This window comes from Myodes glareolus, chromosome 2, assembly GCF_982192425.1.
Source record: "Myodes glareolus chromosome 2, mMyoGla1.1, whole genome shotgun sequence".
NCBI classification, from domain to species: domain Eukaryota; kingdom Metazoa; phylum Chordata; class Mammalia; order Rodentia; family Cricetidae; genus Myodes; species Myodes glareolus.
The window spans coordinates 90,487,077-90,510,394 of record NC_142027.1 but is presented as its reverse complement, the minus strand read 5'-3'; the positions used below and the strand labels follow the sequence as shown (position 1 = coordinate 90,510,394).

Genomic DNA, 23,318 nt, shown 5'->3' with positions numbered 1-23,318 from the left:
CCATGGCTATGGGGTTGAATAACTCCATAATTCTGGAGTCCCCAGACACAGAGACAGTCATCTTGTTCATTTCAATATGGCGGCTTGGCTAAGTAGAGAAACTTGCAGTCAGAGACTTAGGTTTCAAGGACCTATCTACTGACTTGTGCGACTTGCATTAGTGTCTAATGACTTACCCTCTCTATGGATCTGGGTCCTCATGGCGGTGATGGCAATAGTGAAGGTTTGGGGGTTCCTCTGAGAATCAAGTGTGCCTAGCACTTTGGACAGGGCTGGCCACATCAGATACCTTTGGAAATGCCAGTGGCTATGGTTGCTGTTCCTCCCAGTCCTCCCATCGCTGCAGCTTGAAACATCCATTGACATAAATCCTGTAACCAACATTTATTAATGATCATGTAAACTTGGTAGCTACATGATCTGCATAATCTGTGTGATTAAACCTTTGCAATCACTTTACAAAGCAGCAGTCTAGTTTATCTGGTTATCTACTGCTTCATGACAAGCTACCCTAAATTTATTACCGGGCTATAATAAGGTTGTGTTGTTAAACAATGATCATTTTACTATGTTTATGATCTGTGCAAGTGAGAAATTGGAACCAGCACAGCCGCTGTTTTTCCAGTGTCTGGGGCCATGGCTGGGAAGGATGATGAAGTACTTGGGTGTTGAAATCAGCCAGAAGTTCTTTTACCCATATATCTGGCACTGACAGTGGGATTCTTGGAGGATGTTGTTGGCTACTGCTGTTGACTTATCTCCTGCATTTAGAGTCCCTGTGCAATTGGGACTTCTCAGAACATAGCAGCTGGGTTATAGAAAATATTATCCTCAAGGGATCCTCTGGAGAATACTTTTAAAGCCCCCAGCAGAATCCACACAAACCTTGCTGGCGTAATCTCAGGAAATACAAAGCACCGCTTGCTTCCAGCCAGCACCGTCAGAAGCACTTCTCGTAGTGGAGAAGCGTCACTTCTATTAAGGAAAGCAGATGGCAACTTCACTTTGACTCGTCCAGATCGCCAACATCACTACTCTTGCGCTCTACAGCCTGTTGTGAAGTAAAGCAAGGGATCCTTAAACACAGCACTGTGATGCCAAGACAATTAATGTGAGTGTAGAGATAGTCATGAGAATAACAGGCAGCTGGCTTCTACAGGGTAGATGCACTGGGCAGCTGCAGCTATGGGGTAGATGTGTTAGGTGAAGGGGGAATTCAAATCCCAGGTAGGATGGAGCGAGGTAGCCTGAGATTTTAGGTATTAGGAAGAGTTACAATTTAAAACTTATGACTTATTCATGTCTAGAATTTTCCACTTAATAGTTTAGAAGAAGAATGACTGGGGTAACTAAACTATTAGAAAGTGAAGTTATGGCTAAGAAGAGAGGGCTGTGCTTCATGAAAGAATAAACAAGAACCCCAGATGACTTTTACCAAGCAGGCCCAGGCCACACAAGCCAGAACAGAGAGTGACCCACCTGCCAGTGGAACTGAAACCCTCTCTGGATTCTGTCACTGACAACTCATCCCTGATCCTGCTGCTACTGGGCCCTGCCCTTAACCCCAGCAGGCTTCCGCCACTGAGGCCCAGAGCACACTAGCCACAGCTGATGAGTGACCCTCCTGTTCTGTGCCCCTCCTCCATCTCAGGACCAGCACCATTGTAGGGCTCTGACCCTGGCTCCAGAGAAACCCACTGTTCTGGTGCAGCCCTCACCAGTGGACAGCAAGCAGGTTAGTGACCTGCCTGCCAGACAGACTGCCACCCTGTGGGTTGTGTTCCCCTAAGACCCATATCACCAACCAACCCCTCCCACCTCATCATCATCCTCACAGTCAGCCCTTCCCCAGAACTCCATGCTCAGACACAGTCCATACCAGTTGGAAGAACAGATACCATAGGCCCAGGTACAGTTTACACCAGTGAGGAGAACAGCCCCAGCAGCTCTACTGGAGGTCAGGCTGCTCCTAGGTGCCCTAGAAGAAGACATAGGCTTTAGTGAAGAACAGGCATGAGACCCAAGAAGACTTTGACTTTACCAGAGGCCTTACTGGATCGGGGGACCCAAGACCCCCCAAACCCCAGCAGAGACATCCTAATGGATCTGAAGACCCATCAGCCACCAGATCCAGACACTTATGCCAGAAGACTACAGAAGAAACAGAAACCAAGAAACCAAGAAACGAAACACACATCCAATAGAGACAAACAAAGGAATCAACACCTAGGCCAATCCCAAATCCAGATGCCTAAATGCCAGTGGCAGAAGCAGGAGAATCTCTGTGATTTTGAGGCCGCTTGGTCTACAGAGTGAGTTTCAGGATAGGCTCCAAAGCTATGCAGAGAAACCCTGTCTCAAAAAAAGGAGGAGGAGGAGTGGGAGGAGAAGGAGGAGGAGGAGGAGGAGGAGGAGGAGGAGGAGGAGGAGAAAGAAGAGGAAAGAGAAGAAGAAGAAGAAGAAGAAGAAGAAGAAGAAGAAGAAGAAGAAGAAGAAGAAGAAGAAGAAGAAGAAGAAGAAGAAGACACAATCAATAACAGAAAGGGCAATATATCACCACCAGAACCAAGCCATCCTGCAACAGCAAGACCTGAACATTCCAACAGAGCTGAAGCACAAAAAAAATGATCTTAAAAATACCTTTATGAAGATGTTAAAGGTCTTTAAAGAGGAAATGAAAAAATCCCTTAAAGAAATTGAGGACGAGACAAACAAAAAATTGGAGGAAATCAATAAGTCTCTTAAAGAATTTCAAGAAAAAAAACAAATAGTTAATGGAAGCAAATAAAACTGTTCAAGAACTGAAAATGGAAATAGAAGCAATAAAGAAAACAAACTGAGGGAATTCTAGAAATAGAAAATCTGAATAGGCAAACAGGAACTACAGATGTAAGCATGACCAATAGAATAGAAGAGATGAAAGAATCATAAGCATTGAAGATACAATAGGGAAAATATATCTATTGATCAAAGAAAATGTTAAATCTAAAAGATTCCTAATACAAAATATCCAAAAAATCTGGGACACTATGAAATGACCAAACGTAAGAATAATAGAAAGAGATGAAGGCGAAGAATCCTTGCTCAAAGGCTCAGAAAATATATTCATCAAAATCATAAAAGAAAATATTCCCAATCTAAGGAAGGATATACCTATAAAGTTGCAAGAAACTTACAGAACACCAAATAGACTAGACCAGAAAAATAGACCGTCCCTGCATAATAATCAAAACACTAAATATACAGAATAAAGAAAGAGTATTAAAAGCTGCAAAGGAAAAAGGCCAGATAACAAATAAAGGCAGACCAATCAAAATAACACCTGACTTCTCAATGGAGACTTTAAAAGCCAGAAAAGTCTTGGGTAGGCATTCTACAGACACTAGGAGATCACGAATGCCAGTTCAGACTACTACACTCAGAAAAACTTGCAATCACCATAGACAGAGAAAATAAGATATTTTATGACAGTATCAAACTATCCACAAATCCAATCCTACAGAAGGTACTAGAAAAACTTCAACCCAAAGAAATTGACTATACTCATGAAAACACAGGCAATAAATAATTCCATGCCAATAGAACCCAAAGAAGAGAAACACACACACACACCACAATAAGAACAACAACAAAAGTAACAGGAATTACTGGTAGTTAATATTGCTCAATATTAATAGACTCAATTTGCCAATAAAAAGACAGAGGCTAACAGAATTGATATGGAAACGGGATCCATTCTTCTGTGACATACAAGAAACACATCTCAACTTCAAAGACATTACCTCAGAGAAGAGGGCTGGAAAAAGGTTTTCCAATCAAACAGACATAAGAAACAAGCTGGTGTAGCTCTCCTAATATCTAACAAAGTAAACTCAACCCAAAATTAATCAAAAGAGAGTGAGAAGGACATTTTATAATCATCAAAGAACAAATCTGTCAAGATGACATCTCAATTCTAAACATCTATGCCCCAAACACAAGAGCACTCACATTTGCGAGAGAAACATTACTAAAGCTTAAATCACACATCAAACCCCACACATTAACAGTGTGAGACTTCAACACCCCTCTCTCACCAATGGACAGGTAATCTAGACAGAAACCAGACAGAGAAATAATGGAACTAACAAATGTTATGACTCAAATGGACCTAACAGATAGTTACAGAATGTTTCACCCAAACACAAAAGGATATACTTTCTTCTCAGCACCAAATAGAGCCTTCTCCAAAATTAACCACATACTCAGTAACAAAGTAAGTCTTAACAGATACAAAAAAAACCAATTGGATTAATCCCCTGTACCTTCTCAGATCACCAAAGATTAAAACTGGAGTTCAACAACAGCGCAAACTACAGAAAACCTACAAACTGAACAACTATCAACTTATTACCACTGTGTTGAGGAAGAAAGAAAGAAAGAAAGAAAGAAATTAAAGACTTCATAGAATTCAGTGAAAATGAAGGCACAACATACCCAAACTTAAGGAACACAATGCAATCCGTGCTAAGAGGAAAGTTCATATCATTAAATGTCTGCATAAAGAATTTGGAGAAATCCCACACTAGTGACTTTATAGCACACATGAAAGCTGTAGAACAAACAGAAGCAAAACCATCCAAGAGGAGTAGAGGGAAGGAAATAAACAAATTGAGGCCTAAAATCAATAAAATAGAAACAATGAGAACAATACAAATAATCAGTGAAGCAAAGAGTTGATTGAGAAAAAACACCAAGATAGACAGAACTTTACCCAAACTAATCAAAAGGTAGAGAGAGAACATCCAAATTAGCAAAATCAGAAATAAAAAGGGAGTCATAAAAACAGACACTGAGGAAATTCAGAGAATCATTAGGCCATACTTCAAAAACCTGAACTCAACAAAATTGGAAAATTTAAAGGAAATGGACAATTTTCTTCATAGGTACCACATACCAAAATTAAATCAAGACCATATAAACAATTTAAACAGACCTATAACTCCTGAGGAAATACAAGCAGTCATTAAAAAAAAGTCTCCCAACCAAAAAACCCCAGAGCCAGAGGATTTCAGTGCAGATTATTACTAGACTTTCAAAGAAGAACTAAATACCAGTACTCCTCAAAGTATTTTACAAACTAGAAACAGAAGAAACATTGCCAGTTTTTTTTTTTTCATGAGGCCACAGTTATCCTGATACTCAAACACAAAGATTCAATAAAAAAAAAGAATTACAGGCCAATTTTCCTCATAAACATTGATATAAGAATACTCAATAAAATACTGTCAAACTGAATCCAAGAACATATCAAAAAGACCATCTACCCTGATCAAGAAGCCTTCATCCCAGAGATATAAAGATTGTTCAATGTAATCCACCATATAAACAAACTGAAAGAAAAAAAAGTCCACATGATCATCTCATTAGATGCTGAAAAAGCCTTTGATGAAATCCAACACCTCTTCATGTTAAAAGCCTTTCAGAGATCAGGGATACAAGGGCCATTCCTAAACGTAATAAATTCAATTTATAGCAAGCCAATAGCCAACATCAAATTAAATGGAGAGAAACTCAAAGCAATTCCTCTTAAATGAGGCCCTAGACAAGGCTGTCCACTCTCTCCATATCAATAGGGCAAAACAACAGCCTCTGGGAAGGGAAAGCATCTTCACCAAAGGGAATGGGAGTAGAGGAGGGAGGGGATGTATAATAAATAAATAGATTAAATAAAAAGAAACAAATACTTTGAGGGATAAAGTAGCTTTAGAACGATAACATGATTTATAAATGGAGAGACCAGATTTGAGCACAAGAGTCAAAAGAACAAATATCCAACTAAAACACAGGTTAAGACTTAAACAGAAAACTCTCAACAAAAGAGTCTAAAATGGCTGAAAGACACTTAAGGAAATGTTCAACATCCTTAGCCATCAGAAAAATGCAAGTCGAAACAACTCTGAGATTCCATCTTATACCTGTAAGAATGACCAAGATTGACAACTTAAGCTGAAAAGGATGTGGGATAAAGGAACACTTCTGCATTGTTGGTGGGAGTGAAAGCTCGTACAGCCCCTTTGAATATTACTGTGGTGATTTCTCAGAAAATTAGGAAACAACCTTTCTCAAGGCCCAGCAATACCACTTTTGGGAATATACCCAAAGGATGCTCAATCATACCACAGGGGCATGTGTTCAGCTATGTTCATAGCAACATTGTTTGTCATAACCAGGACCTGGAAACAACCTAAATGCCTCTCGACCGAAAAATGGATAAAAATAAATGTAGTACATTTACACAATGGAGTACTACACAGAAGGAAAAAATAATGACATCTTGAAATTTGCAGGCAAAAGGATAGATCTAGAAAGTATCACATTGAGTGAGGTAACCCAGATCGAAAAAGACAAATATAATATGCATTCACTCATAAGTGGCTTTTAGATATAAAGCAAAGAAAAACCAGCCTACAATTCACAATCCCAGAAAATCTAGAGACAACCAAGTTTACCCTAAGAGAGACATACACGGATATAATCTACATGGGAAGTAGAAAAAGACAAAATCTCCTGAATAAATTGGGAGCATGGGGATCAAGGGAGAGGATAAAAGGGGAAGAGGAAGGAAAGGAGGGTGGCAGAGAAAAATATATAGCTCAATAAAAACAATAAGAAAATAAGGGAAAAAAAGGTGTGGTCAGTATAGGTTTATTCCCATTTGCCCAGCAAAGGACTTTCTATATTTTCAGTACAGGGGTATATATCTCTCTATTCTAGAAATTAACAGCTGTCTACCTTTACATTTTTCTATCCACTAATTCTTTTATTCTCAAGAATTTACTGCCTCTTCTTTCTACTTGATTCAGGTCAGAGATCTTTAAAACGTATTCTTCTGTTTGTCACAGGGATTTCTAGTTGGCTCCTTATCATATGTGTCTCTTAACTTTCAATTATATTTTGCTGCTCTAGTCTTCTCTGATATTTATATAGTTTAGCCTTCTTCCAGGAACTGTTCAGGGATGCCAAAAGTACACAGATGGATGATCAGGTCTCATGCTACACTCCACCCCTCTCTGTGGGCGTGGAGTGGGTGTAAACCATCCACAAGCCCAGCTGTGATGATCTCTTTCAAGGAGACAGAGTTGAACTCAAGAGAGCAGTTGCTTGACTTGGAGGACGGTTCCTCATAACATGTCTCAGATTTGGGTTCACAGTCTCTGCTAGCTTCCACCAGCCAGAGCAAATGTTTGCTAAACGTTGTGTGTGGGACCATGGATCAGGTCCTGGTGTAGGAGTTTCTTTTGTTTGTGTGTTGCTTTCACTAGTTAATGAATAAAGAAACTGCCTTGACTTAGTTGATAGAACAGAACTTAGGTAGGCAGGGGAGACAGAACTGAATTCTGCGAGGAAGAAAGTGGAGTCAGGTAGAAGTCATGGATCTTCCACCTCAGACAGATGCCGGTTAGAATCTTGCTGGTAAGCCACAGCCACGTGGCAATACATAGATTAATAAAAATGGGCTAAATCAAGATGTAAGAGTTAGCCAATAAGAAGTTAGAGCTAATGGCCAAGCAGTGTTTTAATTAATCCAATTTCTGTGTGGTTATTTCAGTGTAAACTAGCCGGGCGGCTGGGACAAACAAGGGGCCCTCTCCTTACAACAAGGTCCTCTGTGAGCCTGCCTGCTTTTTGTTCACTAAAGACAAACTCTCCCCTCACAAAATGGAATATGCTCCCAGTCAGGGACTGCTGGATGGTTCACGGGCATTAGACCACCCAGACCCTAACAATGGACTTTCCTGACTTGAGTCTTCATTTTGAAGAGAAGGAATTTATTTTTCTCTTCTCTCCCACCATTTGGGTGTTTTTTCTCGCTCAGCCATTCTTTGAATACTAAGGGCATCATGGGTTGCACACCACTCCTTTGAAGAAAGGTCTACCACGTCAGGTCATGAGAAGCTGAGGTCCATAAGTCTCCACCTTTTGAAGTCCTGCCTTGTGTACTTAGCATCATGAAGATCATTTATTTTGAAGTCACTCTAGCTCTTATTTCCCAGAAAGTTGAGGAACCACCCAGTGGCATCCACAGGACAAACTCAACTTGAAGATATAGTTTATTTAACATTGCTGATGCTTGTAAGTCTTCTAAATAAGTTGCTCACGTATAAAATTTAGAAGAATTTGAACGACAAAAATTTAGATTTTCATGCAAAATCTTAATGTAACCCATGTTCCAACACAGGAGGCTACAGTACATTTCGTGACCTCTAGCTCCCCCTGAGCACCTCCTAGTGAGTTGTACCCCAAACCCCTGAAAACATCTAATTTCCCATCCTTGAATAAGCCCCACTTATTCATTCTTAGAAACAGACCTAGAGAGACCGTTAGACATTTCTAGACTTGACATTGATTATTTATACAACCAGAGCTGTCTCTTGAACTCAGGTCTCTTGTTTAACTATTATATTCAGGTGCTGCCTATCTCTCTTCCATTCACGCCTAGCTGCTCACAAGAATAATATACTTTAATTTGGTATCCCTACAAGTGCGGGGGAGTGGGGAAGGGATGAACAAAACAGAAACAAAACCCACACAAAGAATTAGTATGGCTTGAGTCTTAACATTTTGATTTAATTTTTTCATTTCACTTTTTATGGTGCATTGTGGCAGATAGATTAAGACACAGAAAAGAAAGCTAAAAACTAAGTGTTTTTCTGGTCATTGTACATCTGTATCAATCTAGAAGGTGCTCACACCCTCACAGTGACTTCTGGCTGCCTTGGTGGAAAGAGACAACTTAACATACTCTGTTAATTTCACCCAATGATTTTACATCATAAATAAATTAAATTTACTTATAAATAAATAATAAATTTTTTTAAAAAAAGCATTAAATTTTCATTGTACTCTTGGGGCTGGTGAACAACACTTCACAAACGCCATTGCATTCTCATAATTATGAACATTCTTCCAGTAAAATTTTCTGTTGACTTTCATGGTGTGGACGCTATTCCAAATGGTGAGATGAAGCAAGTGTTTAACTAAAGCACTGCTACCAGCCAGAAACAGGAGTATATTCCAGATTCCTTCTTATTGCAACATATGGGTGGATTCTAGGGAATCTAACTGGTGCCCTAGGAAGCTGTCACCGGATGTTTTCTCTTTATTTTTCTTTTTAAATTAACCAATTAATTAATTTCCTCCTAGCCCGATCACAGGGCTACTCTCCCTTTTCCTTCTCTAGTTTCTTCCCCTCTGCCTCCCCCATCCACTGCCTCTCCCTTCTCCCCAGAAAAGTACAGTCCTCCCATGTACATCAGCCAGCCATGGCACACCAAACCGAAGCAAGACTAGGCACTCGCCCCCCAAGACTGGATGAAGAGAAAAGGGTCCCAAAAGAAAATAACAGAGTCAGAGTAAGGCCCTACCCCTTCTGTTAGGAGTCCCACAAGAAGACTAAGCTACCCAACTGTAACATATATGCAGAAGGCCTAGGTTAGTTCCATGCAGGCTCTTTGGTTGGTGGTTCAGCCTCTGTGATCCCCTATGAGCCCAGGTCAGTTGATTCTGTGAGTTTTCTTGTGGTGTCCTTGGCCCTTTTGGCTCCTGCAATTCTTCTTCCCTTCTTCCACGGGATTGCCTGGGGTCCACCTACTGTTTCACGGTGGGTCTCTGTATCTGTTTCCATCAGTTGCTGAGTGAAGCCTCTCTGATGACCATTGGGCTAGGCACCGATCTATGAGTATAGAAGAATGCCATTTCCTCTTCATTTTCAATGAATGAAAGGCACAGCTAACAAGCGCAAGAAGACTTCAGACTGGCAAGAGTTTCTTAGAACGCCTTTTTCCCCCTCAAGAGATGCCCAGGACCTCACAATGGCAGGCTTTGTGTGAGCCAGGCCAAGTTCATCTGGCACCTCTGTCCCAGAGAGTATGTGCAGACTTTGACTGGCTTCCAGGGAAGCCACTACCCACATGTGCTGTGAGGCTTCCTCATTGGTGTTTGGCAAGAGAGGGCTGGTTCCTCGTGAGGAGCTGAGTGTTTGACAGATGAAACTTGTGTGCAAGAAAATCAATCCTGCGCCTTGGCATCCTGCTTTTAAACCTGAGAGACCTCTGTGGAGCTGAAGTTGTAAGGTAAGCAGAACTCGGCCGCAGCTCTTCAACTCTAAAACTGAGATAATGTGAAGAAACTTTTTTTTTTTTTTTGGCTTCATGTGAAACTTGAGCAGGCTGCTTTGCCTCCTGCCTTTAATAATAGCAACTCATTGCCAAATATGCACATGTAACTCTGATTTAAAACGGAAAGCTTTAAAAAAAAAAGTCACTGCTTTTAAAATAAAAAGTCTTCTGTGACGAAATGGGTGTACAGAGCCGTTGTCCTTTAGGCAAGTTCAGAGGCGTCCACAGAGGACTGGCTTTTCCCTCTGCTCAGAGCCAGTGCAATTAGTTCATTTTAAAAGGGGTCAAATTATCTCTTCCACTTGAGATTGAGTCTGGGACAAGTGAGAAATCCTAAAGAATTATAACCAAATGTCATCCCGAATCCGTCGGTCATTTCTCTAAAGTCATTTGGTATTTGCTTAGGTGTGGTGAGGGTGGTTGATCCGTGATACCTCGGTGGGCACTACTCTGCAACGTGTGAGCGATTTGCTGGGCTCAGTGCTGGCTTGTGCAGGCCAGCTCCTTGAGATTGTGGCAAATTAACTTGAGAAGTTGGTAATTGTCAGAATGCAAACTGAAAGCCAGGGATTTGTCCAACTTGGAATGTCACAGAACAAGCTCAATTGTATATAAGGTAATTACTTGCCTAATGCTAACAAAATCGAACCTTTCAGGGGGGAATTCCAGGAACTCTTAATGTTTTTGTTCATTTGACCTGGCTCAAGGCTTGCCACTAACTGATCTGCAGAGGCTATCTCTATGGAGTATTTTTCTGTATATTAGATGTTGAGTCTTCTTTCTTTTCTTGAGATGTCTTAAAAGAAAAGATAGACTTTAATCAAGCCGACTGTGCCAATTCTGTGTCCATATATGTCTCCTCTCTTACCTGGTCTTTTCAGGTACATGGTGAGTAAGTGGGCTATGGTCATAGTGAACTCTCCCTGCAATTGCCACCCCCGACTCCAGCTCCAACTGCTCCCAATCCATGCAATGCGCACCTATCTGTGTCCTCCTCTCCCTCTACACAAATCACAGTCCTGCCCAATGTCACCTGTGCCAATGGTTGGTATTTACATCTAAGTCCATATTCCTCTGGGATGGGTTCCCTCCTATGTGCAAGCTAAGAGCGAGCCTTGGAGGCTGTCCCGTCTAAAATCTAAAGGTATCATCTTGGCGGGGATTTAGCCTGGTTCTCTCCAGGCTTTTCCCTTCCTGGACCAAGGTGTCTCACCTGTGCAGGGTGTGCCCCCCAGGTCTGCTGTACCCTGTTTCTGTACTTTTTACACAGATAAATAAATTTTCTGCACCCGACACCCAAGTGAAGAATGTCGAGTCTCTGAGGTTTGGGAGGGTCCTCTGAGGATTTTTCTTTTTTTGCCTCACTCTGCTTTCTGCTAGCTAATCCCACGCTTCTTAAAATCATTTAAGTTTATAAAGCTGAAAGCTTTGAAGGAGGGTAAGTTGTTGACTTTTTGCAGCCAGGCGCCCACAATGGGAACCGTAGAGGTGAGCAGTGGGCTTGGCTTAGCATTCCAACATGAAATATGTTTTATCACTCGCGAAGAGTATGACTTGTTCACACTCTTACATTGTTCACGTTTGGCTGTCCCTGGACTGTGCTCAGAGGACAATTTCTCTGTGTGGGAACGTTTTGGGGACGGTCTCCAAGACATAGACTATGATGCTGGATAAATACTAGACACAAGAATTTCCTGATGTGAGGCTGAAAAGATCGCCTGATTTTGCAGAGGACCCAGGTTCAGTTCCCAGCACCCACATGGTGGGGCACAACCATCCTTAGCTCTAGTTCCAGGAGATTTGATGCTCTCTTCTGGCTCTGTGGGCACCAGGCACCACAGGAGGCAGACATATATGCAGACAAAACATGAATGCACATAAAATACTGATAAATAAAATAAAAGATTCTCTATTTTGATAAAATAGCAACTGGTCTGGAGCCACACTTAATAGTAACACACTTATTGCATGTCTTATGCTCTTATTATTTAATTTTTTTTAGTCAAATGAGCAAAAGACTGAAAAGATAGCTAGCTTCAAGTACTAGGATTCCATGCTCCATCTGACAAATTCTTCAACCATTCTGTAAGTTTTTACTTAGATGACACAGGCATATAAGTCTGTGAGAACTAACATCGAGAAATATGATTTCATTTCTGAATACACTGTAGGCATGAGAATTATTACCTAAAGTGGATCCTTTATAGACAGATGGGAAATCAGTGAAATGTCTGTTCTATTTAATATGTGTCTGACAAAATCATGCAGGAGTGGGACCTACCACCATGAGCCAGGAGGGTTCACACTAAGAGGGTACACAGAGATCTTCTTGGCAATTTTTGGGCACTTCCTGTGAATCTCATACACAGAGTTGGTCAGCGACAGCACTTACCCTGCAATCAACTGGTCTTTACAATGACAGGAACAGCAGGAAAAACGGGTCAAAGCAAAGGAATAGCAGTACTAGTCCTGTAGTGAGGGAGAATGGCAGATGTGTGTAACATTGTTGATTCTAGCAATTCTGCTTCTGTAGAAGTTGAGCAATTTTCTTGAAATTCAGTCCGTGTGAGTTGATTGGGGTCGAATGCTTGATCAGCATGCTAACTGAGATTGTCAGCATTTGTTTCTAAGTGGGAGACTGTTCCCTGTTGGTGCTGAAAGAATGGATGCACATGTTTGGCTTCCTCAAATGGGCAGTGCCCTACACTGATCACTAAAGGGATGGTTTGCAGACTACCAAAAGAGATGCCAGAGGGACCCTAAAATCCAGCATAGATTCACTAAGAAAGGAGCTGCCACAACACTCGTTATTTGTTTTGTTCTTTGGTCATCAATATGGAACTAGGCTGGTAGATAGAGAGCTCATCATTTAGCCCAAAATCCAATTCTCAACATAAATCATTGTTGAGCTGGCAGTGGTGGCACATGCCTTTAATCCCAGCGCTTGGGAGGCAGCGGCAGGTGAATCTCTGAGTTCAAGGTCAACCTGTCTACAGAGTGAGTTCAAGAACAGCGAGGGTTTCACAATGAAACTCTGTCTTAAAATAAATAAATAAATAAATAAAAACAAAAAAAAATACTTTAGTTGGTAAAGCACAGGCTAGCTTTGGAATACCTCTTTAAACATTACTTGATAATCCTGAGAACTTTTACATTGTTTACTCCAGCATGTGGCTCTCAATTCGTCTTCAGTTATTCTCCCTGTATTGTGAAAAGTTGGGATGCTTCAGAGTTTCCTTAGGGACTAATTACTGGAAATGAGTTCAACTCTTTGCCATGGCTTACATGTCAATCATCTTAAGCAATTCATGGTCATTCTGAGGAAATAATAACTAATAATACGCAAACTATAAAGATTCTGTCAGTCCCACTCAAGAGAAGAGCTTGAGTGTACAGAGTTTCCCAAATGCTTTTCCAAGGACTTCACCTGAGCTTTTACCTATGATCTCTGGATGGTTAGACACTTGCGTTCTTCTAAATTAATTAATGAGCATCTAGATTGCTTTGATTATCTCACAGTATAAGCAATACCTGATAAAGAATATCAGGCTAGAAATGAATTAGAGATAATAAAATCAGGTATTGGAGAAGTGGTTTAGTAGTTAAGAGCCCTGACTGCTCTTCCATAGGACCTGACTCCAGTTCCCAGCACCCACATGGTGGCTTACAACTGACTATAACTCCATTTCTAGGGGATCTGATGCCCTATTCTGGCCTCCACTGGCACCAGGCATGTACATGGTATACAGACATGCATGCGGGCAAAACACTCGTGCATGTGAGATTATTGGATAGCAGCTCAGGACATGGGAGTTGAGCAGATTATCACATTCAAAGGCTGCAAATAGTAACCTGGGAGAGGTGAGGCGACTTACAACAAAATTTTTAATCCTTTCTTAAGATGCATATTGATGTAGGATTCCCCTCTGCATGCTGTGAATTTGTTTTTTTGCCATTGGTTAATAAATAAGCTGCTTTTGACCAATGGCTTAACAGAGTAAAGCTAGGCAGGAAAACTAAACTGAATGCTGGGAGAAAGTAGGCGGAGTCAGGGAGAAGCCATGTAGCCACCATAGAAAACAGACACCTCCAATGGAGGATACCAAAACTTTGCTGGTAGGCCACGACTTCGTGGTGGTGATGCACATATTAATGGAGATGGCTTAGTTTAGGATATAAAAGCTAGCTAGTATCACCCTTAAGCTATTGGCCAAACGCTATTGCAAATAATATAGTTCCTAAGTGATTGTTTTGGGACTAAGAGGCTGGGAACAAACTCTGTCAACAGTATAACTACTAGTGTCTTAGATAAATATGTTTAATAAATACTTAGAGATAAAATGTTTAGAAATATATTTATCTGTGATCAAGATGAAAATCCAGCCTGATCTTAATAGACTGTAATAACAAGCTAATATAAGATCATTTTCTGCATTCCATAAGTAAAAAAAGCAGATTACAGATTACCTCAAGGAAGTTCAGCATGATTTTTTGGTGACATTATCAGAAATGTAAAGAATGAGTGTTGGGTGGTACATGCTACGTGCTGGAACCCATACCAGTGATGGCCTGTGCCATAGCCCCATACCCCATGTGACTTTAATTGCTTGAAGGTACACATGGCAAACTCCAGTTTCCTTGAGAAGCCTGAAACTCAAATGTGAGCCAATCCAGATGATTTCTTATTCTAAAAGTTCTTTTGAGTAAATATTGCCGAGGCCTCTGTGGGTAAACACAAGTACCATAGAAGCCAGCCTGCCAGGGCAGGAGTAATCTTTGAATCTCTACACAGTGATCAAATTCTGTAACAAGTCAGGACTATTCAGGGAATGGACCATGTGAAAAATACCCTTCATACTATGGCAAGGAGCATGGGCAAAGTTCCAGATGGTGTAAAAACCATAGGCTGTGCGTGTCAGAGGCCCATCTGAGCTCCCAGAGATGCCCTGCTTCACGGCACGAGCCCAGGAGGCAGCAGCGCAGGCTGAAGAAATTGTGAGCCCAGCCTCATGGGGATTAAAGACCCCTGAGGAAAGGAAAGGCGCTCTCTGGGACTGCCGACACTGCGCACTCTCTGAACAGAGGTGTCTGCGTTCCTTTCTGGTTTGTTTCTACAAGGGTTTGCTCACTTCCTCTGTCTGTGCACCTTTTCTCCCACCTTCATCTGTTGGCCACTGGCTAGAGCTGCCGCTGTCTCGCTCTGACTCTCAGGGAGGTGGGATTTCCATGGCTGCTCACACGGACTAACTGAAGAAAGGCGGTGCCAAAAGGTGGCTGACAAGCACAGGCCCTGCCGCTCACTTGCCCCAAGTGCTTTTAGCTTTCCTTGAGCTGTTTCCACCTGGGGACAAAGAGAGAAGCCAAGGTTCTTAAGAGGATTAAACAGCGTCCAATACTCTTCTTGGCACAATTCTGGACCCTGGAACAGAAATGTCAGTTGCTAGTGTGACTCGTTTTAATTACCTTCTCTTCCACCAATTTGCTCGGTAAGCTAAGTGAACATTGATTTGAAGGAGAGCGTGACCTTCAGGGCTAGATGCAATCACAGAAAACTACCCTTCAGCAGTGAGCATCATTGCTCACTCTCAGTGCCAGCAAACACAGTGGTTGGTGGCCTCTGGGATGGTGGCTCTCAACTGATGGGTCTCGATCCCTGGGGCAATATCAAATGATTCTTTCACAGGATAGTCTAAGACCATCAGAAAACATGGTTATTACATTACAATTCATAACAGTAGTGAAGTTACAGTTATGAAGTAGCAAGGAAAATAGTTTGATGGTTGGGGGTCACCACAACATGAGGAACTGGATTAAAGGGTCGCAACATGAGGAAGGCTGAGGACCACTACTCTGGACCCTTGGACTGTGGGCATGGAGACGCCTTGGAGTCCATGAGAGCCCAGGGTTATTTCCTGAAGCTCCGTCACTAGTAGGTGGACATCCCCCCTAGCCTTGAACTTCTCAGAGAGCGATAGTAGCACACATCTAAATGTGATCCAGCCTGAACACTTTCCAGCTCTTGCCAGCCCCACCCACGCTCTCCCTCAACACCCACCACCAGATCTCCTGTGAAGTGAATCCAACACAGCCTCCTTTCATCTAGAAATAATTCAGTTTGTGTCCTGAATTTAAAAAAAAAAAAAAAAAACAGAACTTGGTGGTGACTTGGTTTTTCCTAAGGCACCTTTTTTTTTTTTTAAACGGATAGTTAAAGCAATTCAGTAATTAGTCCAAAGTATTTCAGGGCAACAATAACTCAATATCCTTTAGATGGGATAATTTGGTATTGGATCACATGCATGAAAAATGTTTTTACCTAATTCAGAGTTTTCGGACTGTTTTCTCACTTTCACATCTGAAATCGAGGTGTCCCTTACAATGAACCAACAATGTTTTATAAATAATGTTATTTTTCCTGCTTAGTGCAGTACAAAAATGTGTCTCACAGAGGGTGGTGTCTTAGGTATAGAGAAACACAATAATTGGATGATAAGTCAATATATCAAAAACTACCTGCCCTAGGTGCCTATTTCCACATTTTTCTTGTACATGTCCTCATAAATAACAAAATGAAACACACTTAAAGTGAAATGTATGGCAATCATAAAGTTACTTTCATTGCTACTTCATAACTGTAATTTCACTACTGTTAGGAATCATAATGCAAATATCTATATTTCCCAATGGTCTTAGGTGACTCCTGTGGGAACTTCAATTGAGTCCCTCCTCCTTCACAGGGACTGAGACCCACAGCCTGGGAACCACAGTGTCAAAGTCCTAAGGAAGTAGGTATTTTCCTCAGTGTCTTGGGTGCAACCTGGGGACCCTGGCAAAGACTCGAAACTGCACAGGTATTCTTTTCCTTGAGGTACGGAGCATGTGCAGTGCGGAGCTTGAAGTCTGAGTTCTCAAGACAAAATGATCTCTCTCTGTGCTCCCATTGTCCAGTATTTCTCTGTCACCTCTGACATCCTCACTTATCCCCATCGCTTGCTAAATGAACATGGCAGGGGGCTAAGGAGTGGTGAATGGAACCAGAGAGGGAAAGCAAGAAGTGCGGTGGCCCCAGGGCTCTGGGACACACGTGATTTAGTGAGAAGGGCACAGCTGGGGACTTGCTGCGACCACACCCCTCCTGCATTAGCTAATTTGACGGGCAAACATGGTCCTGTATGTTTTTAGAACAGCGTGGTGACGAAGAAAATTTAAAGCTGTCTGGTGTGACAGGGGACCTGAGACTCGCTTGTGGTTTATGGACGAGCAGCTGATAGCTTCCCAAGCCTCACTGTCCTGAGATTTTAGAGAACCATCTAATGAACTCACTGATGTGTTGGGGACAGAGCAGAGATTGCCCACTCTTCTTGCTCCCTGACTCATCTCCAGAAGTCAGGGTAGCATCTGACACGTGGTCAGCATTCTGAAGACACTAAATGGAACGGATGAGTTCTTGCTGTCAACTTGAGACTGATGCAGAGGGGGTCATTTACTCTAATGACCAGTCTAAATGATCTAAGAATGTTCTCTAAATGCTATGACTAGCAAGCAGATGTTTCCCATACAGATGATCGATGGACCACTTTTCAAACGGCTCTGGTTTTACTGTGGTCAACAGCACATTTGAAAACCATGTAATTAACAGCATGGAGCACACTGTGAGACTGGATGGCAATAAAAGCAAACACTGTACAGTTCTCTGGGCCAAGACTCTAAGCACTTTTACTAATTAACTGATCTAATCTTTGCAGCTCTACAGACTCTAGATGCTGGAACTGTTTTTATTTCATATACAAAGACAATGAGGTAAAGACAGATGCAGGGATAGCCTGCCATTCAAACAGAAGTGTCTAGCAACAGACTGTTCTGAACTGTCAAACTTTGTAGTATTACAAAGAGTCTCCTTACTTCAGAGTAGTGACGCCTAGGCTAAAATTATGGAGGTCACTTCCCATCTCTAAACACTAGGATTCTTTTTTTTTTTTTTTTTTTTTTGGTTTTTTGAGACAAGGTTTCTATGTAGTTTTGGAGCCTGTCCTGAAACTAGCTCTTGTAGACCAGGCTGGCCTCGAACTCACAAAGATCAGCCTGCCTCTGCCTCCTGAGTGCTGGGATTAAAGGCATGCGCCACCACCGCCCGGCCACACTAGGATTCTATATAGTACATTCTGCTTATCTTATTAGTAACATTAAAACAGCAGTCCAAGGTAAATTCAGAGACCCACTCACCACCCTATTGGGATCCATGGAGGCAACTTCTAAATCTCCCTCTATTTAGACGTTAGGAAGCCAAGAAATGTAGTCCCCAGGGATTTCACCTGAAGTTCTAGGTCATGAATGCTCCTATCTTACCACATAGCCTGGGCCCAATCCAGCTGCGATCCCTCTTCCTTCAGTGGCAGGTCAAAGGTCATGTTGCCTTGGTTGGTTACAGGTCCCCATGGTCAATCACACAGTCTGCTGACACTTTAGCCCAGTAACTGGGGCTGAAGCCACCAAGTGACGCTGATTTATGGCCTTTCTTCTTGGGAATCTCATTAAGCAAAATCATGACACCCAGGAGAGCCCTGAAGAGAGTTAGAGCTTGGAATTCATTTTCTTTTAGATTTGATCGCTCGCCTTTTTCCACTTCAGACCAAGCCTTTTCTCAGTGACGGCCTCTGACAGCCATACAGCTTCCAGTTAGTTAGACAACATTAGTCCGTTAGCCTCGTGATGGGAAGAAAACCAGAAAAACCCAAACAAAGAAGCATTTCATCCTGCAAGAGGAAATATGTCCCAGGTAGTAATTACTCCACTGTCTGAAATAATCCTATTAGGCATTGCCTTTCCATTGTAATTCGCCAAAGAAACTGACATCAGATGGAGCTAGTGGGAGAAAAACATTGCATCCATTTAACTGCTGGTCAAAAGGGAGAGCTTAAGTGGCCAGATAGGAATTCTGAACCAAAGAAGTGCAGAATTAATGTTCTGTCTCAACAGCAACAAGATTATTAGCGCAGTGTTTTCCCCGCGATTTGATCGCTTCCTGAATTCCTCCGTGTGTGTGTGTGTGTGTGTGTGTGTGTGTGTGTGTGTGTGTGTATGTGTGTTTGTGTGTGTAAGTTCAGGTGTATATTCACAAATGGAGGTCAGACCTCCTCACATGTCATTCTTTGTTAGAGACATCTATTTTTTTCCAACCCAGGATTTCTACTAGAGTCTCACCAAGTAGGCTAGTCCGATTGGTGATGAGTCTCAGGAGCCAGCCTGTCTGTCTCCTCAGGGGCAGCCTTACAAACAGACGCAATCACTACTCTCCCTGTACACAGGTTCTAGGGATTAACTCAGGTCACCGTGCTTCCACAGCAAGCACTTTGCCAACCAAGCCCTCTCCCTAGCTCTAGGCCAGCATTTTTTCACGTTTTGATTATATACTTCTTCAGCCTATAAAGACTGCCACAGAGCTGATCCCCCCAAAGACTTACATAATCAGGGGCTGGAGTGATAATTCAGCAATTAAGAACATGCAGTGCTCTTCTGGAGGAGTCAAGTTCAAATCCCAACACACACATCAGACAGCTCACAACCTCCATTTTGAGAGGATCCAACTCCTCTGACCTCCACAGGCTCTTGCACTCACACATAGACACACATGCACACCACTTAAAAGAACAAAAGCAATTGTTTTTAAAGTTCTTGCATGAGTTGAATAAAATGACAAGGGTGATCCAGTCCCACCCAGTAAGACAGGACCAGCTATGTGACCAAGAACCTACCTTGCGTGAGAAGTAAGAGTTACCCTTTAGTAATATGGGTTTTATTGTTGGATGCTTGCTTGAGAGACCCCTGACCTTGCACTGTTGGCCCCAAGAGCTAACTTCTGTCTACACCCTTATCTTTGCGACACTGACAGCATGATCTACAAAAGGTTTATTATTCTCTGCTCCTCTGTACCTTTTGGTCAGGATGAGTTGGGTGAGAAAGAGTCATTAACTTACTTTAAATTTTGGCAAGTAACCTAGTTTGCACCTCTGTTTCTGTCCTTAAACACTGATCAAAAATAACTTCTTTTGCTTACATGTTACAATTAGTCCATCATCGAGGGAAGCCAAGGCATGATCTCATGCAGGAGCTGGAAGCAGAAACCACGGAGGAATGCTGCTTACTGACCTGCTTCCCTAGACTATCTCTGCTGGCTTTCTTACAGAACCAGCCTCACCGGCCTAGGAATGGTGCTGCCCATAGTGGGCTGGGCCCTTCGACATCAATTAGAAATCATGAAAATGCCCCCTCAGATATGACCACCAGCTAATCTAACGATTCCAATTTCCTCAGTCGAGTTTTCCTCCTCCCCATGTGTCAAGCTGACAGCCACCATTGCTCATCACCTAGCTGTGGTTTAACGTAGACAACTGGCATGTCCCTAGCTGAGGCAGGGACATGAGGCGGGCCGAGTCTCAGGTCAGTGAGAGGACTTCAAGGCACTGAAGAACACTGTCAAATTCAGCACATTCAGCAACCTGTGAATCCATCGAATCCACAGAGTTCCACATGCTTTTAGAGGGAGCCTCTGATGCAATTTCCTCTCCATGGGGCGGGGGGGGGGGGGCTCTGCTGTCGATCTGCTCAGTGACTCAGACCACACTGAACACTACTAAATATATCAGCATGGTTTTCGGTGCGATACGAGACCACACAAAGGAAACAGGCAAATCAGGAGAGATACCAGAACGGCAATGTGACACTGAGAAATTGCTACTGGCTTCAACATCTAGACGTTTCTCCTCTGAGTGTCAGGTGAAAAGGAATTGGGATGGCATGGATCATAAGATCTCTGCTCTGTCTGAGGAGAAACCAGAGCAAACAGAAACTAACCGCTACCTCTTTGTACAATCCTCTCTCTGTACCTCTTTGTACATCCTCTCTCCTATCCTCTCTCTCTCTCTCTCTCTCTCTCTCTCTCTCTCTCTCTCTCTCTCTTCCTCTCCCTTCCTCTCTGTAGCACACAATAATAATTCATAATTGCTTTAATTTATTAATTGTAAGAGACCATGATCATCATTTCACAATAAGAGCATTAGAAATCCAAGGTAGTAAAATGAAGGCATTGTGTGAGTATCAGCCGAGCATGGCAGATAGACTGACCGGACGCACAGAGCAGTATATGAACCCTAGTGTGTGTCCTTTGTCCTCTTTATTATTCAGGCAGACAGTCTCATGGGTCACCTAGATCTCATCTTTCCCCTGCTCCTTATGCTTGTCCTTTCTTTAGTGAAAACCACGTGCAGGTTCGTCTCTGTGTTTCACACCCTGTTTATTTTGAAACTTATCACACATGTAACCTTGCAGTCAGCTTGGCTGTTAGTAATTTTCTGTTCTAGCCTTCTGGTTTGGGGAGAGGAAACACTTGAGAAGAGCCGGGGGCGAAAGCTAGACTAGCAGGCACAGGCATGGCCTAGTGTGTTCTGTTCATTTGCAGCTGGGCCTAAGCTGCCTTGAGGCACCATTGAGAATGAACCAGCAGAGTTTATCCCTTTAGTCCCAGCACTTGGAAGGCAGAGCCAGGTGGATCTCTGTGAGTTCGAGGCCAGCCTGGTCTACAGAGTGAGGTCCGGGACTGGCTCCAAAGCTACCGAGAAAGCCTGTCTCAAAAAACAAAAACAACAGCAAAAGAAATCTAATAATTTTCACTTTAATTTCTTAATATTAAAATTTTTAATTTAATTGCAGACTCCAGGATGTGCTCAGCCAATGCAAAGGGAATTTATCCGACACTAGGAAATAAAAACACAGAGAAAACAGATGAGAGGAGCTCAAAGAAGGGAATGATCACTTGTGTCTACAAAGGCCAGGGCCAGAATGGCTTCCCAGGGAAGAGACTGAGAATGTCTTCATTTGAGAGGGTGACAGTGACATATAAAGTCATAATTTCCTATGGGTTTATGCATCATTAAATTAGGACCGGCAAACGTAGAGGATGTCTTAGAACTTGCCCCCCAAAACACTACTAGCAATTCTAACCAATAAGTATATCTCTCATATGGACAAATTATTTATCATTTTTTTAATTTATACATGTATTTTTCTGTGTGTGAGTGCACATCAGAGATCATGCCACAGCAAGCCTGTGAGGGACACAGGGTGACTTGAGGGATCGTTCCTCTCTTTCCACCATGTGAGCACTGAGGATCAAATTCAGGCCAGTCAGGCTTGGAGGCAGGTGCCTTTACCTGCTGAGCCATCACCAGGACAAATCGTCCATTCTTTCAACTTGGATTTCAGTTGCTTGATATTGAGTTTTGGTTAATGGGATTTTTTAAATCGCCCTTTTAGCTAATTAATGTTGTTTATACCCATCTACTAGGGAATAGCACGTAAATTTGTGCTAACCTCTCACTAATAATTACATTCTGAATTTAGAGAGACATCAGGGATCAGGTTGGTTTGTTTCATTAAAGCCGGGTAAATGAAACAAAACAAAACAAAAAAAGGATTCCTTTGATTATGTTGAATATCTAAAGCATTCAGAATGATAAAGTCTCACACAGTCATGTATGTACCTGGCTCTCAGCATTGCTCTGGGGTGAGGACTAGACCAAGGCGGAGTCAGTAGGGGGAGTATGGCTTATCAGGGACCCCAGGACCAGACTCTGGGGAGGCCAGACCAAGAGCAACAGCCACATGTAAGTACTGTTCTTTGTATCAAAGCCCCCATCCCTTCAAGTCATCTACCAAAGACTTACCAGAAGGCAACAATCAGGAGGACTATATTTCCAAAATGTCTGACTTCTTACTCACTAAGGTAAAAACCACAAAATAGCCAGGGCTTTGAAACTGTGCATGAATTAGTCACAAATTTTACCTGTTTGAATTTTTTAATACATAAATATTGATTGTTAATGAACTTACTATATTGGATTTTTGAGACTTTATTCACATTACATAAAGTTCAACTTTTTTGTTGTTGTTGTTTGTTTTTTGAGACAGGCTTTATCTGTAGCTTTGGTGCCCATCCTGGAACTAGTTCTAGTAGACCAGGCTGGCCTTGAACTCACGTAGTTCTGCCTAGCTCTGCCTCTCAAATGCTGGAACTAAAGGCGTGAGCCACCACAGCCTGGCTGAAATTCAACTTTTTGATGTGCACAGCATAGCAGTTCTGTAGTTCAGTCCTCGCTGTTACTC

The 23,318-nt window shown here is 42.2% G+C and overlaps 1 protein-coding gene across 5 annotated transcripts in view; it reads left to right on the top strand.

The window, feature by feature from the left end:
• Positions 1-9,990: 9,990 nt before the first annotated feature.
• Stard13 (StAR related lipid transfer domain containing 13) overlaps positions 9,991-23,318 on the top strand; it is a 388,106-nt gene continuing 374,778 nt past the window's right edge. For 4 of the 5 annotated variants that reach the window (XM_085685254.2, XM_085685251.2, XM_085685253.2 and 1 more), the window contains exon 1: positions 9,991-10,115. The gene's annotated coding sequence lies outside the window, so the exon portion shown is untranslated. The remainder of the gene's footprint in view (positions 10,116-23,318) is intronic. The other variant, XM_085685252.2, reaches the window with a different exon arrangement.